Source organism: Cupressus sempervirens, chromosome 5 (assembly GCF_028749045.1).
Source record: "Cupressus sempervirens isolate cs-2001-9-10 chromosome 5, ASM2874904v1, whole genome shotgun sequence".
Lineage (NCBI taxonomy): Eukaryota > Viridiplantae > Streptophyta > Pinopsida > Cupressales > Cupressaceae > Cupressus > Cupressus sempervirens.
The window spans coordinates 491,095,393-491,108,693 of record NC_143122.1 but is presented as its reverse complement, the minus strand read 5'-3'; positions in this window follow the sequence as shown (position 1 = coordinate 491,108,693).

Here is a 13,301-nt window from a genome sequence, read left to right as displayed (position 1 = left end):
CAGCTGGGTGTTGATGTTCTACCTTGACTCTCTTACACTCAAGACACCTAGCCACAAAATCAACAATATCTCACTTCATCCCAGACCAAAAGAACAAATGTCTCAAATCAGCATGCATCTTCTTGACACCTAGATGTGCTGAGTAAGGTGTACGGTGGGCTTCTGCTAGAATCAAGGTGCGAAGCTCATCCAGCAATGGTACGTAAATCCTCCCCAAATGTCTCAAAAGACCATCTAATTCTCGAACGTAACTTGCAAAATTACCTTCCAAGGGTCTTCCTGAATCAATCTCTCTGCACACTTCCTGATAACAGGAATCTGTAGGAAGTGCTTGAAGAATCTGACTCCTCAAATCCACACTAAGAGTCACCGATGATAACAATGTCTCTTGTGACTCAAAGCATTTGCCACCACATTCTCCTTACCCTGAATGTACTTAACCTCAAAATCATACTCGCATAGAAATTCCATCCATCGTCTCTGGCGAGCATTCAAATTAGGCTGAGTAAAAATATACTGAAGACTACGATGATCGCTATGTAGCTCAAACCTGTGCCCCAACAAGAAATGTCTCCATCTTGTCAAAGCATGAACTACTACTACTAACTCAAGATCATGCGTAGGATAATTTAACTCATGATCCTTGAGCTTGCATGATTCATACGCAATCACCCATCCATTTTGCATCAAAACTGCTCCAATTCCTTCAAGAGAAGCATCTGTACACACCATGAAATCACCTTCTGGATCAGGTACAACTAAAATCGGTGCACTAGTCAAAAGCTCCTTGAGCCTCTCAAATGCTTCCTTACATTTCTCTTTCCACACAAACTTCTTACCTTTCCTCTGAAGAGAAGTGATAGGATGTGCTATCCTAGAGAAGTTCTGGACAAATTTGCAATAATAACCAGCTAAACCCATGAAACTACGAATCTCTGACACATTGGTCGGGGTAGGCCAATCTATTATCGCCTGAATCTTTGCAGGATCCACTGAAATACCATCACCTGAGATAACATGCCCTAAATACTGAATCTCCGATTTGAAGAATTCACACTTAGTGGCATTGGCATAAAGCTAATTGCCTCTCAAACACTGCAATACCAACTGCAAGTGTTTCTCATGCTCCTTCTGAGTCTTAGAAAATATCAATATGTCATCAAGAAACACGAGAACAAACCTGTCAAGATATGATTGAAAAACACCATTCATCAAACTCATGAACACTGATGGAGCATTAGTCAGCCCAAAAGGTACCACTGTGAACTCATAATGCCCATAGTGCGTTCAAAAAGCGGTCTTGTGAATATCTGCTTCCTTAATACGAAGCTGGTGGTATCCTGACTTAAGGTCAATCTTGGAGAATACTGTAGCTCCCTTGATCTGATCAAATAAGTCATCAATCCTAGGCAAAGGATACCTATTCTTAATAGTCACCTTGTTCAACTATCTATAGTCAATACAAAGGCGCAAAGAACCGTCTTTCTTATTTACAAAGAGCACTGGAGCTCCCCATGGTGATACACTAGGTCGAATGCTCCCTTTGGCCAGAAGTTTCTCTAGCTGAAGACGTAGCTCACCCAGTTCCTGAGTAGTCATACAATAAGGAGCTTTAGAGATAGGCTCCGCTCCAGGAATTAGATCAATGCTAAAATCAATGTCCCTCTTTGGAGGCATGGCTGGAATCTCACTTGGAAAGACATCTGCGTACTCCTGTAAAATCGGGTGATCTAAAGTCTTCCTCACAGGATCTTCCTCATCAAGATCATTTACCATAACAGCAAATATCTGACATCCCTTATGGAAACTTCACTTCAATTGCATAGCAGAAATCATCCGCAGAGATATAGGCCTCGGTAACCCAACTATCTTCACATCATTCCCTTGGTCATCTTGGCACAAAATAATCTTCTTCCTACAATCTATACTGGCTCTATGAGATCCAAGCCAGTCCATGCCTAGAACCACATCATAGGAACCAAGGGGTATGACTCGAAGATCCACTGCCGTATCAAAGCTCCCTAAGCTAAGCCCACACTTATGAACTACAGAATCCGTGGAGGCCTTAATCCTTGAGGCTAGTTCCACTTGCCAACCATGATCTTGCTTCACCGCATCCATATTACACTTAGAAACTATAGATGGTGAAATAAATGAATCTATAGCTCCTGAATCAAACAATACTAAAAGAGATATACCTCGAATAGCACCTGTGGTCTCAACCACTGTTCCCTGATGATCTGCCTGACACTGATCAACTGCTGCAAAAACTCTATGAGCTCTCCCTACATCACCAACTGTGGGTTCTGAAGCTATAGGCCTAGGTCCTGAAAACTGAGGTGCTCACTGTGGACACTGAGCTGCATAATGTCCAATCTGACCACATGAAAAAAAAATTGTATTCCTGCCAGATCCTCTTCCCATAGGTGATACATTAGATTGCTGGCAACTATTCCTGCTTACAAAAGACTAGCTACTCTGAGCTAGCTGATTGGACTGATTTTGTTTATTGTGTTGAGCATTGCGGTTGTTCTTAAAGTTAGAACCTTTGCCACCACCTTAAGCCTGAGAATTTGATCCCTTCTGCTATTGCGTCTGCTGAGACTGCTGCTGATACTGTTTTCCCTTAGAAAAGAAAGGCTTCTTGTTACCACCTGAATTGAAGTTGCCTTTAGATCCTGATGCTGTTGGTGCTCCTACAAAACCACCTTGACCAAGGTTGAAACTTTGCTCAACAAGGATTGCTCGATGTACCGCATCCTTGAGAGTTTTTGGCTCAAATACCTTGACACCCCCAATTATACGGTTACTCAAAACCCTAATAAAGCATTGTGTCAACTGAGCTGAATTTTCACTGAACCCTGAAAAAGGCAGAAGCTCATAAAACTTACGCTCATACTTGGTCACTGACATAGTGTACTGCTTGAGATTATGAAACTCATCTGCCCTTTGTAGTTTCCATTCCTCTGGTAGAAATCATTCACGGAAACTCTCTAAGAATAGTTCCCACATGACACTGCTCATATCGATTCCTAGCTTCTTCTCCTCAATCATCCACCAAGTGGCCCCAAAATTCTCTAAATTAGTGATGGCAAATCTTGCCTTAACATTGCTATCAAAATCCTGCATGGCAAAAATCCTGTCGAGGGAAATCAGCCACTGCTCGACCACATAACCAGAACCTTGCCCATTGAAAGGCTTGACCTTGGATCTTGAAAGATCCTTCATCTGAGTGGACACAATGGACCTCTGATGATCCTTCCGAGGACTTCTAGATTTGGGTCTATGCTCTTGTTCTGTCTGATGCACTCTAGGCTGTTCTTGAATAGGAGGTAGACATTCTAAAATAGTCTGCATCATCTGTCTCAAACCAACCTCTTCAGAATCTGCTTGGTTCTCTCTACGGCTCTCTTCCTGCTGCCTATTAGAGTGCTCTTCCCTGCTCTCTACACGAGCCGATCCCTCATGGGCAGACTCATGGGCACTGACAGCTCTGCCACGACCACGGCCTCTTCCTCGGCCTCTACCATGACCTCTAACAGAAGACCTAGTCCAAGACACCATCTTACAATAGAACAAGGTACTATTACAATCAAAGGACACATGTTTGCAATAGACTAAGTTCAATCCTATGTTTAGGTTTAAGTAAAATCTCCAGTTTTGAAAACTAAGTGTTGAAGTATGAAAAATATTCAAGTAACAGTTCAGGTTTTGTTTCAATTCACCTAGTTTCAAGTTGAAGAGATACACTTTATAGTTCAAAGTTCTAGTTGTTCCAAAATACCTAGAGCTCCCAATGTAGAAACTTAGGCTCTAATACCAAATGTAATGCCCCGCCAAGGGATCCAAAGAATTAACCTAGAATTTTACTAAGTTTGGTAACATTTTTTTTTTTTTTTTTTAAATAACATGGAAGTAAATACCACATATAACTTGTACATAATAACGGAAGCAATAGCAATGTCCATCTAAAAGTAAACATAACATACATAACCGATTTCATTCTTTAAGAATCCCTTAACGTTGAGTTACATCTAAATTAACTAACATACATGAATCCATCTAGTACAACATCTACATGAAATAATAATGATAAGTCCAATGCTCATACATTACATTTCCAAATGCTCAATCATCCTCTGTACATGTCACAGGGTATGACAAGCTCAAAGAATATACATATGTGAAATAAGGTACATCATCCTATTCTAATCCATGATACATCAAAGACAAACACATGATACTCATGATACATCATCATAGAATATATATACATCCATCATAAGATCAAACATAATTAACTAAGTGCACGGTTCCTCCCAACCATTAATAGCATCATTAGACCATTGTGGGCCCTAGCCATCCCTCCGTGCGTAACATCCCAAATCATCGAAGAGATCATCGGTATTAACATAGTAGGAATGTCACTCCTAACATATACAACATCATATGTAGAAAGTAATCTAACATGCAAATATAAGCATAAGATAACATCATCTAACATATGCTATTCATCAATGAAAGGATACATATCCACCATCACGAAGGACGCATCAGCCACGATGTCTCAATGAATCTCAAATGATAAGAGTGGAAAATACACTACCACCCGACCGCGTGGTACCTAAGTGGTCCACTCCCACCGTGCTAAGGAGATAAAATTCTCAAATAAATTTAATTGCCCAAATTGAAAATGCATACAATAAAAATATGAAATTCCTCAGAAGACATATGGAAGACATGAAGAAGACAGGAATGCATGATGCAGAAATAGCATAAGAAAAATCACAAGAATCTACCCGAATTCTGATGCTAATTCGCTTTTCCTTAGAAAACCTGCAGAGCAAGCTCCCTTCTTCAAAGTTCTTGAGTCCTCCAATGCTCCAATTGCTCTCCACACTCTTCCTAAGCTTCTATGAATGTCTGAATATAAAAAGCTCTCAAGAAACCTTTGGAATGCTTCTTGAAACCGCTGAAAGGTGTCACCAACTAAGCAGGGGTCTTTTCCAACCTTTTTGATGAGTCATAGAATTGTAGACACCTTGTGCTTAATTGGTGCACTAACCCCCGTGTTGTTGACACATGTTAATTCCCATGCAAGCTTATAACTCCAATTTACTTTTTAAATAATTTTTATTTAAATTTTATAACTTTCATTTTAATTTTTATAGCTTTTATTATTATTATTTTATTTATTACTTTATCATTATTTTATAATTATTATTAATTTTAATTTCTAGTTTTCTTTTATTTAATTCCTTTTCCCCAATAATTCACATTTAATTAATTACAATCAAAATATCAAAGATCATGATATTTTATTAATTTTCTCAAATAAATAATTTATTAATTAAATCTATTTATTAAGACTTAATTAATGGAAAATTCACCATAGACCTCCAAGATAAAATATGAAAACCCATCTTAGAACAAATCATACAAAATCAGCCTAAAGGGTTATAAATCACGAAATATGTCATCCGACACATTCAGTGGGTATTCAACTCTGATACTTGTCCTAACTCACTAGGACAAATGGTTTTAGGGTTTGGGATTTGGACTTGAGAATTTATCTCCCTTCTCTTATCATTGAGATAGTATAATAGGGTACGTTCATCCTGGAAATTCAGGGAAGTCGATACCCGGTACCTGCAACCTACAGAAAAACCATGCATGTACATACAATATATAATGCTAAGCTAAACAAACAATGGCAGGAAGTGGTGCATCATGTAGATCCCGACTAAGCAGGTGACTACGACTCCCTTCCTTAACCATATCAGAAATGCCATACAATAAGAAAACATGCACACCATACACATGCAAGTATGGGGTAAGTAACCTTAACAAAACACATGAGATAATAAACCATCTAACTAATCATCATTAATAACTAAAAACAATGTAATGATAATCATACATACATGAAATGTAAAGTCTAAATGATCTCATCATATATCAACTTAATCCCTATCATAATATCTGATAGTGTCAAAACAACACCACTAAACCATCAACATAAAACTAGTCTACATAGTCTGATAATAATAGCAACAATAAGTCTAGAAAAGATGTGAACGAGGGTAGGCACTACACTCTTAGTTATCTAATAATTTGTATTAGAGCTAAGTGCTTGAAATAAGAAGTTCGAAGGAACTTGAGCTAAAGATCTAAATATATATAAGAGAGAGGTACCAAAGATGACAATGATAATTTATCCTAATGGAAAAGAAAGATGAGGCTTTCAAATATTATAGCAAATAGAAGTTTGAGGATTTCAAATGCCTGGAAGGAAAAATAAAATTTGTCCTAAGGTTCCAAAAAGTATAAATTCTGATAAGAACCCTAAATGGATCCATGACAACCACAAGAATAACAAGGATTTAAAAGAAAGGGAGCAACGTGATCTTCATACCCATCATAAGAGAGATAATTTTAATTATCAATAATCCTATTTCAGAGAATTGATGGTTGCAATGCTCAGCCCTAGGTTTATTTATAGTATGGAATCAACCAAATCCAAAAAATATCTTAGGAGAATGGTTAAATCAAGGATGCATTGGCCTGGTAAGTATATGTTTCCTTTCAAATTATATAGTTTATTTACATTGCAATAATAGTAATTTTAGGGATGAACTCTTGCTTAGTCCTCAATGCTTTACGAGGGTTACAGTGTTAGTTTTTAAAAATGGAATCCATACTTTAACAAAAGTTATATTAGTAAAAAAAAAACCAACTTGGATTGAAATCTACAATCTATTGGTAGAACTACTCCAAACCAATATTCTCGAAAGACTAGGTAAATTTTTAGGAGAATTTCTAGGACTAGAATTTGGTTCCAATAACACCAACGATATTAGAATCTTATTCAACATGATATTGGAAACTCAATTCTTAGGCCAAATTAAGATGATAAAAAATAGGTCAATCTACAAGCTTCAATTTAGATTTTATAAAGGTTATATTCAAGATATTACATTGTATGATTCTAATTCTATAAATAGTGAGTATGAGTTCTATAAGGTGATTTCAAATACACCAAAATTAAGGAGGATTCTCTTAAATGAGAAAAAAATAATCATATATTCTAGAGTTGAAAAATGTTAAAATTCATAGGAAATTTGAAGCTTCTTAGCTAGCAAAATTCAAGTTCTTGAACAAGAAATAGAGGGGAGAAACAATGGAGGTAGAAGAAAATATAAAAAACATGCCAGACTTCCATTAACTAAGAATCAAAAGTTGAAGATCAAAGAACAAGAATAAATAATAGGAGAAATGGTAGATTGAGTTTCTCTTGTAGACAAAGAAAACAACTCATCTAGAAAAGAAGAAGTTAAAACAAAGTTAGCTAGAGATTGTTTAGATATCTTATCATTTGAAAATAAGATACAAATCATGGAATACTATGAAAATTATGTAAAATAGAATTGGTTCATAAAAAGATATTAAAGAAAATATCAGACTTCACATTTGATTGAAAATGGATATTGTGTTGGTACATAACGATATCTGTGATTAGCTCATTTTATGGGAAGAAGCACACAATTCCCACCTTAGTCAGAAAGGATTTCTTTTGGAAGAAGATTTGAGATTAATATGGAAGAAAATCTAGAATGAGAAGAGATAACATATCAACTTGATTTAGAAAAAGAAGAAGAGGTAAATAACTCAGTAATAAATCTAAGGACTAGAAATATGCTAGCATCTAAGAGAGAAACAAGTTCGAATTTCAATTTTGATAAACTTCATTTAACCAGAGATAATATATTAGATGAGGAAATAAGGATAGAAAAGGTATCATCACCATCAAATGGAAATAAATTAATTTATGGAAAAGAAAATAGTTTATTAAAAAAGAAAGTACAAAAGAGGGAAAAAGACAGAGAATAGTACCAATTTTAGAGCAGGACTCTAGATTAACATATATAGCTTTAGATTATGCATCAAAAAATAACACAATATTATAATCTCTATTAGGAGAGGATAAATTTAAACAATTAGGTGAAGTTTCTAGGAAAGATATGACAAGTGAGGAATTATTAGAATTGGAGAATAGAGCTTTAGAAGTTCAAAAAGAAGACACCTTGAATTAGATCCCAAATGAAGTAGAGGCATTATTACAACAAGTAGGATCACTATAACAAGTTGGTAATCATTGTAGTATTAGTGAGGATTTAAACCAAAATTGGGAGGAATTCAAGTTTCAAAAAATAGTAGGATGCTATCAGGAAATGGTTAATGTAGGTGAAGTAGAAGATCAGATAGAATGGGAAGAAATAGGAAACAGAGAGATTAATAATAAAGTAATTAAGGAATTAGCAAGAGAGCTAGTAGAAAATAGTATGCTACAGGACATGAAAAATTGGAAAATGAAATACAAGACCATATAGAGAATACCAAAGATAAGAGTATCAATAATGAGGTGCAACGTATTTAGATAACTAGCCAAGAAAGAGGAGTGATAGTGGAAGAATTTTTTTTAGTAAATTAGATAAGAACCAACCATTTGACAATAACAAAAATAATAACAATCAATGTGATATAATAGTCGAGCTGGAAGAATTGGAAAAAGAGGTGGTGGTTCTAGAAAAAGAACTTCAAGAAATTCCAAAAATTGATGAAAATATAAATAGATTGGAACAATGCAAAAAATGTGAACATCAAAATCTATATAGTAAAGATATTAGAGAAAACATCAAGACACATAATAGACTATTAAAGGACATAATGTTGGTTCACAATGACATTTGTGACTAACTCATCTTATGGTAGGATGTTCATAAGACTTGCCTAAATTTTAGGAGCAACTATTGAATGATGACACAAGATGTATAAGGAAGAAAGACCTAATGGAGACAAGATAATTGAAAACCAAATAGCTAAGTCAAAAGGGGATGCAATCAAGAAAAAGAAAGATTTAAGAATAGATAACCAGAATCCTAATAGAAGGTCTAACAAAGAAACATCACAGAGTTAGATTAATGATTCTTGTGTTAATAATGACTTAGAAAAGAGTAATATTCATGAGGTTGATTCAGAAAAAAATAGAAAAACAAACATCAACAATTGCAAGGATAAAATGAATATGGATGTTTTAGAAGGAGAAAACATAGATGACAACAAGACTAAGAGTTGTATACCCACAATAGTAACAAATGGGAAGATGACAAACTCAAAAAGAGAAAAATAAAAAAGGAAACTTTACAAGTTATGGAAAACCATAATAGGAGGAAGAAACCCATTGGATGATGACAACATACTTATTAATAACTAGAGATAGAAGGAATTAAGGAGAAAAATCTTAATCACATTTTAATAGAAATAGAGACATTCATAAGGAGTTGTGGGATAATTAGTTAGGATGAAGTATTCAATGTATAGGATAATTTAGAATGGAGGGGAATGTGGCACAAATAATCCGATGTTGGGAGGAGTTTGGAGTTCAAGAAATGCCAAAAAGTATACTAGGCTATAATAATGAGAAAGGATACGGAGATCAAATTGAGTTGAATATCGAAGCCAATGATGTTGATTCTAGAATAAGTGACATAATAATGCAATAGTTAAGAGAAGACAAGGGAAAAAATAGAAGATGCATCTATAGAAAACAATGTGCATAATGCAAGTAGAAATCTAAATAATTTAGGCATTGCAATAAATAGGGATGGCATCGTCCATCAAAAATGTGGAAAACAAAATAATAATGTGGGAGTAAATCCTTAGCTAAATTGTAACAATTATAGGTAAGGTTGATAATCAAAAGAAGATTAATGACTTATTTCATGTAGGGAAGGGGAAGTTCTTTCCCACATAGCCATGCAACTTACAACATGGAATATTAGGGGACTAAACACCCCTAAAAAAATACCTTCTCAAGAACAATTTATCCTTATTTGAATCAAATATAACTCTAATACAAGAACCTAAATTAAAGAAAGAAGAGTCAAAGAAATGAAGCAAGAAATTGGGAATTTGGAAAATAGAAATGGTATAGAATCAGTTGGGGCTTCCAAAGGAATCAAAATTATTTGGGATCCAAGGAAGATTGATTTTACTCCACTAGTAACTAAAAATAGCTTGGGGGGGGGGGGGGGGTGTGTTCAGAAGCTTTAAAAGTTCAGTTTAGTTCATACTTATAAATGTTTATGGACCAATACCAACAACAGACAAGAAAGTTGTATGTAATAAAATCAATAACTTCATGTAGGAAAATCCTATAGAGAACTTCTTTTTAGGGGGAGACTTTAATGCTGTCATAAACTTAGAAGCAAAAAATGGTGGCTTGCAAATAGGATTACATGTGATGACATATTTTAGAGAGTGGTTTTCAAAGAACAATCTAATAGATATTCCTACCACTAATGGGATATTCACTTGGAATAAGAGAAGATAAAGGTTTTTCCACATAGTAGAAAAAACTAGATAGATTTATTTATAAAGGAGATCTAAGCACTTTCAATTTCTCTTTTAATACTATCATACTTCCTAATGCATGATCTGACCACTTTCTAGTTAGGTTAGAAATAAATGAACTATATAAACCATCTAGGAATCCTTTTAAATATGAGAAATTGTGGCTGTTAGATGATAATTTTCTTTAAAATATAAAGCAATGGTGGCATGAGGGTAAAGTTGAAGGGTAAAAAATGTTCCATTTTGTTGCAAAATTGAAATTGATAAAATTAAAAATAATAAAATGGAATAAATAGTATTTTAAAAACATATTTACAAAACAATCAGACAATGAAGAGGAACTAGAAAATCTTAATGAAGAAATTATAAAAGTAGGAATGGATAATGCTAAATATATTAGGAAAAAAGAACCTCTCACAAAATAGGAAAGCATTCTAGCTAAAGAAGAAATATATTGGAAATAGAAGTCATGTGAAATATGGTTAACAGAAGGGGACAAAAACATAATTATTTTTCACCACAATGCTCTTAATAGAAGGAACATAAATAGAATTATGAAAATTAAGGACAACGATAGAAATGAAATAGAAAATCCAAACTGAATAGGAGAAGTTTTCATTAATTATTACACTGATCAATATTTTAAATAATTTTGAAACATCTAATCTAATAGCTCAAAACAAGATGAAAAGTACACTTCCCAAATTATTAATAATAGAAGATAACAAATATCTAAATAAGAAATTCACCTTAGAAGAAATTAAAGAAGCCCTTTCTTATCTCAACCTAGATAAATCTCTCGGTCTAGATAGCTTACAAGTCTTTTTCTTTAAAAAATGTAGGGATATTTTAGGCTACAATCTATGAGAGGCTATTGAGGCACTTAGAAATTTGGGATCCCTCTTAGCTAAGATTAATAATACCTTTTTAGTGTTAATCCCAAAGAAATCTGAACATCAGGAACTAGGAGAATTTAGGCACATAGAATTATGTAATACCATCTATAAAATACTCTCTAAAGCATTAGAAAATAGGATGAAAATAGTATTACCTATATTGATTTACGAAAAACAAATTGGTTTCGTTCAAAGAAGATCAATCCTTGATGGTATAATTATTATTCAAGAATAAATACATTCAATTCAAATCAACAAGGAATCGTGTATGCTAATGAAGTTAGACATTAATAAGGCTTATGATAAAGTAGATTGGAGATTTTTATGTAAAATAATGGAAGCCTTTAGCTTCTCTCATTTGTGGATCAATTTAATATATAACTTTATTTCAACTCCCAAAATTTCCCTCCTCATTAATGATTTGCCTGAAGGTTTCTTTAGCATTTCTAGAGGTATTAGGCAAGGAGACCCAATTTCACCTTTCCTCTTTATTATAATGACCAAAAAATTTAGAAGAGCCATAAAGAAGGCTCAATCAGATGGAACAATTAGAGGAATCATAGTAACAAAGGAAGTCCCTAAACTAACACATCAACAATTTGCAAACAATATTATCCTTTTAGGACAATGTACAATGGAAGAGACTTGTAACTTTTAAAAGGTAATTAAAACTTATATGGAAGCATTAGGACAAAAAGTAAATTATGATAAATCGAAGATTTTTTTCTCAATTCTCCTAAAATAGAAAGAAATATTTGTAAAACAATGTGATATAGAAAATGAACTTTTCCTTGTAAATATCTTGGCATTCAATTGGAAAAAGTACCAGTGAAATATCTGAAAAAATAAACAAAGAAATGGAAAGTTGGAAAGAAAAATGGCTAACTAAGACATGAAGAACAACCATAATTAAAATAATCTTATTTTCCATTCCAACATACCAAATGTCATGTCATTCATTTCTTAAGAGAATAAAAAGAAACTTAGACAATAAGCTAAGGAAGTTCTTTTGGCAAGGCACTGAATAGAAGAATAAACACGCATTGATCAAATGGGAAAGTATATGCAAACCTAAAGAATACATAGGTTTGGACATAAAGAACTAGAGTTGGCAAATTGAAGTTCTAGGAGCAAAACTAATTTGGAGAATGTATCAAGAACACAATAATAAATGAGCAAAAATAGTATTTCACAAATATTTGAATAGATCATATCCTTTATCTTTGTTTTAAAATAGAAAATTTCCTAAAGGATCAAGAACTTGGAATTTCATGTTGCACTATCGTCCCCTTCTATCCAATTATCTTACTTGGGACATTCACCAAGGTGATGATGCTCTATTGTGGGAAGATTCATGGGATGGGCTTCCTCTACTTGATAGCCTTAACTTGCTTGCTAATATTAAAAATACTCTAATAAATCAATGGGGATATCATGTTAGCGACTACAAAAAAATTATCAGTGATGACCAACATGGAGTTTGGAAGTGGGAATTTTTTGAAGAAATAAATTTGTCAACTTGTGAAAAGCAATTCACAAATAATTTCTTGAAAATAGAGAAGTTAATCACAAAGCTAGGATGATAAATTAATATGGGGTACCTCAAAGAGTGAGAAATATAGTGTCAAAAGAGGATATGAAATGATAATTAACTCTCATCAATGAGAAAAGTCCCCTCAATCTCTGTTGGGACATAGTGTCCTTCTCAAGGTAGGAATCTTTCTTTGGGTATCCTTGCACAAGGGAATCCTTATGGTGGTTTACTAAGATGGTCTTTGAGGCCCCCTCAAGATGTTCTTTATGTGAAAATGAATATTAGATGACTAAGCATTTACTATTTCTATGCCCTTTTGCAAAAAAAATTGGGAATGGTTATGTCAAAAGCTTAATTGGTCAACAACCTTTCTTGTCAACTTTAGGAATTTTCTTAATAGTTATTCCAAACATGGGAATTACAGGGTCTATAGTGATTTATGGAGAACTTCTCCATCC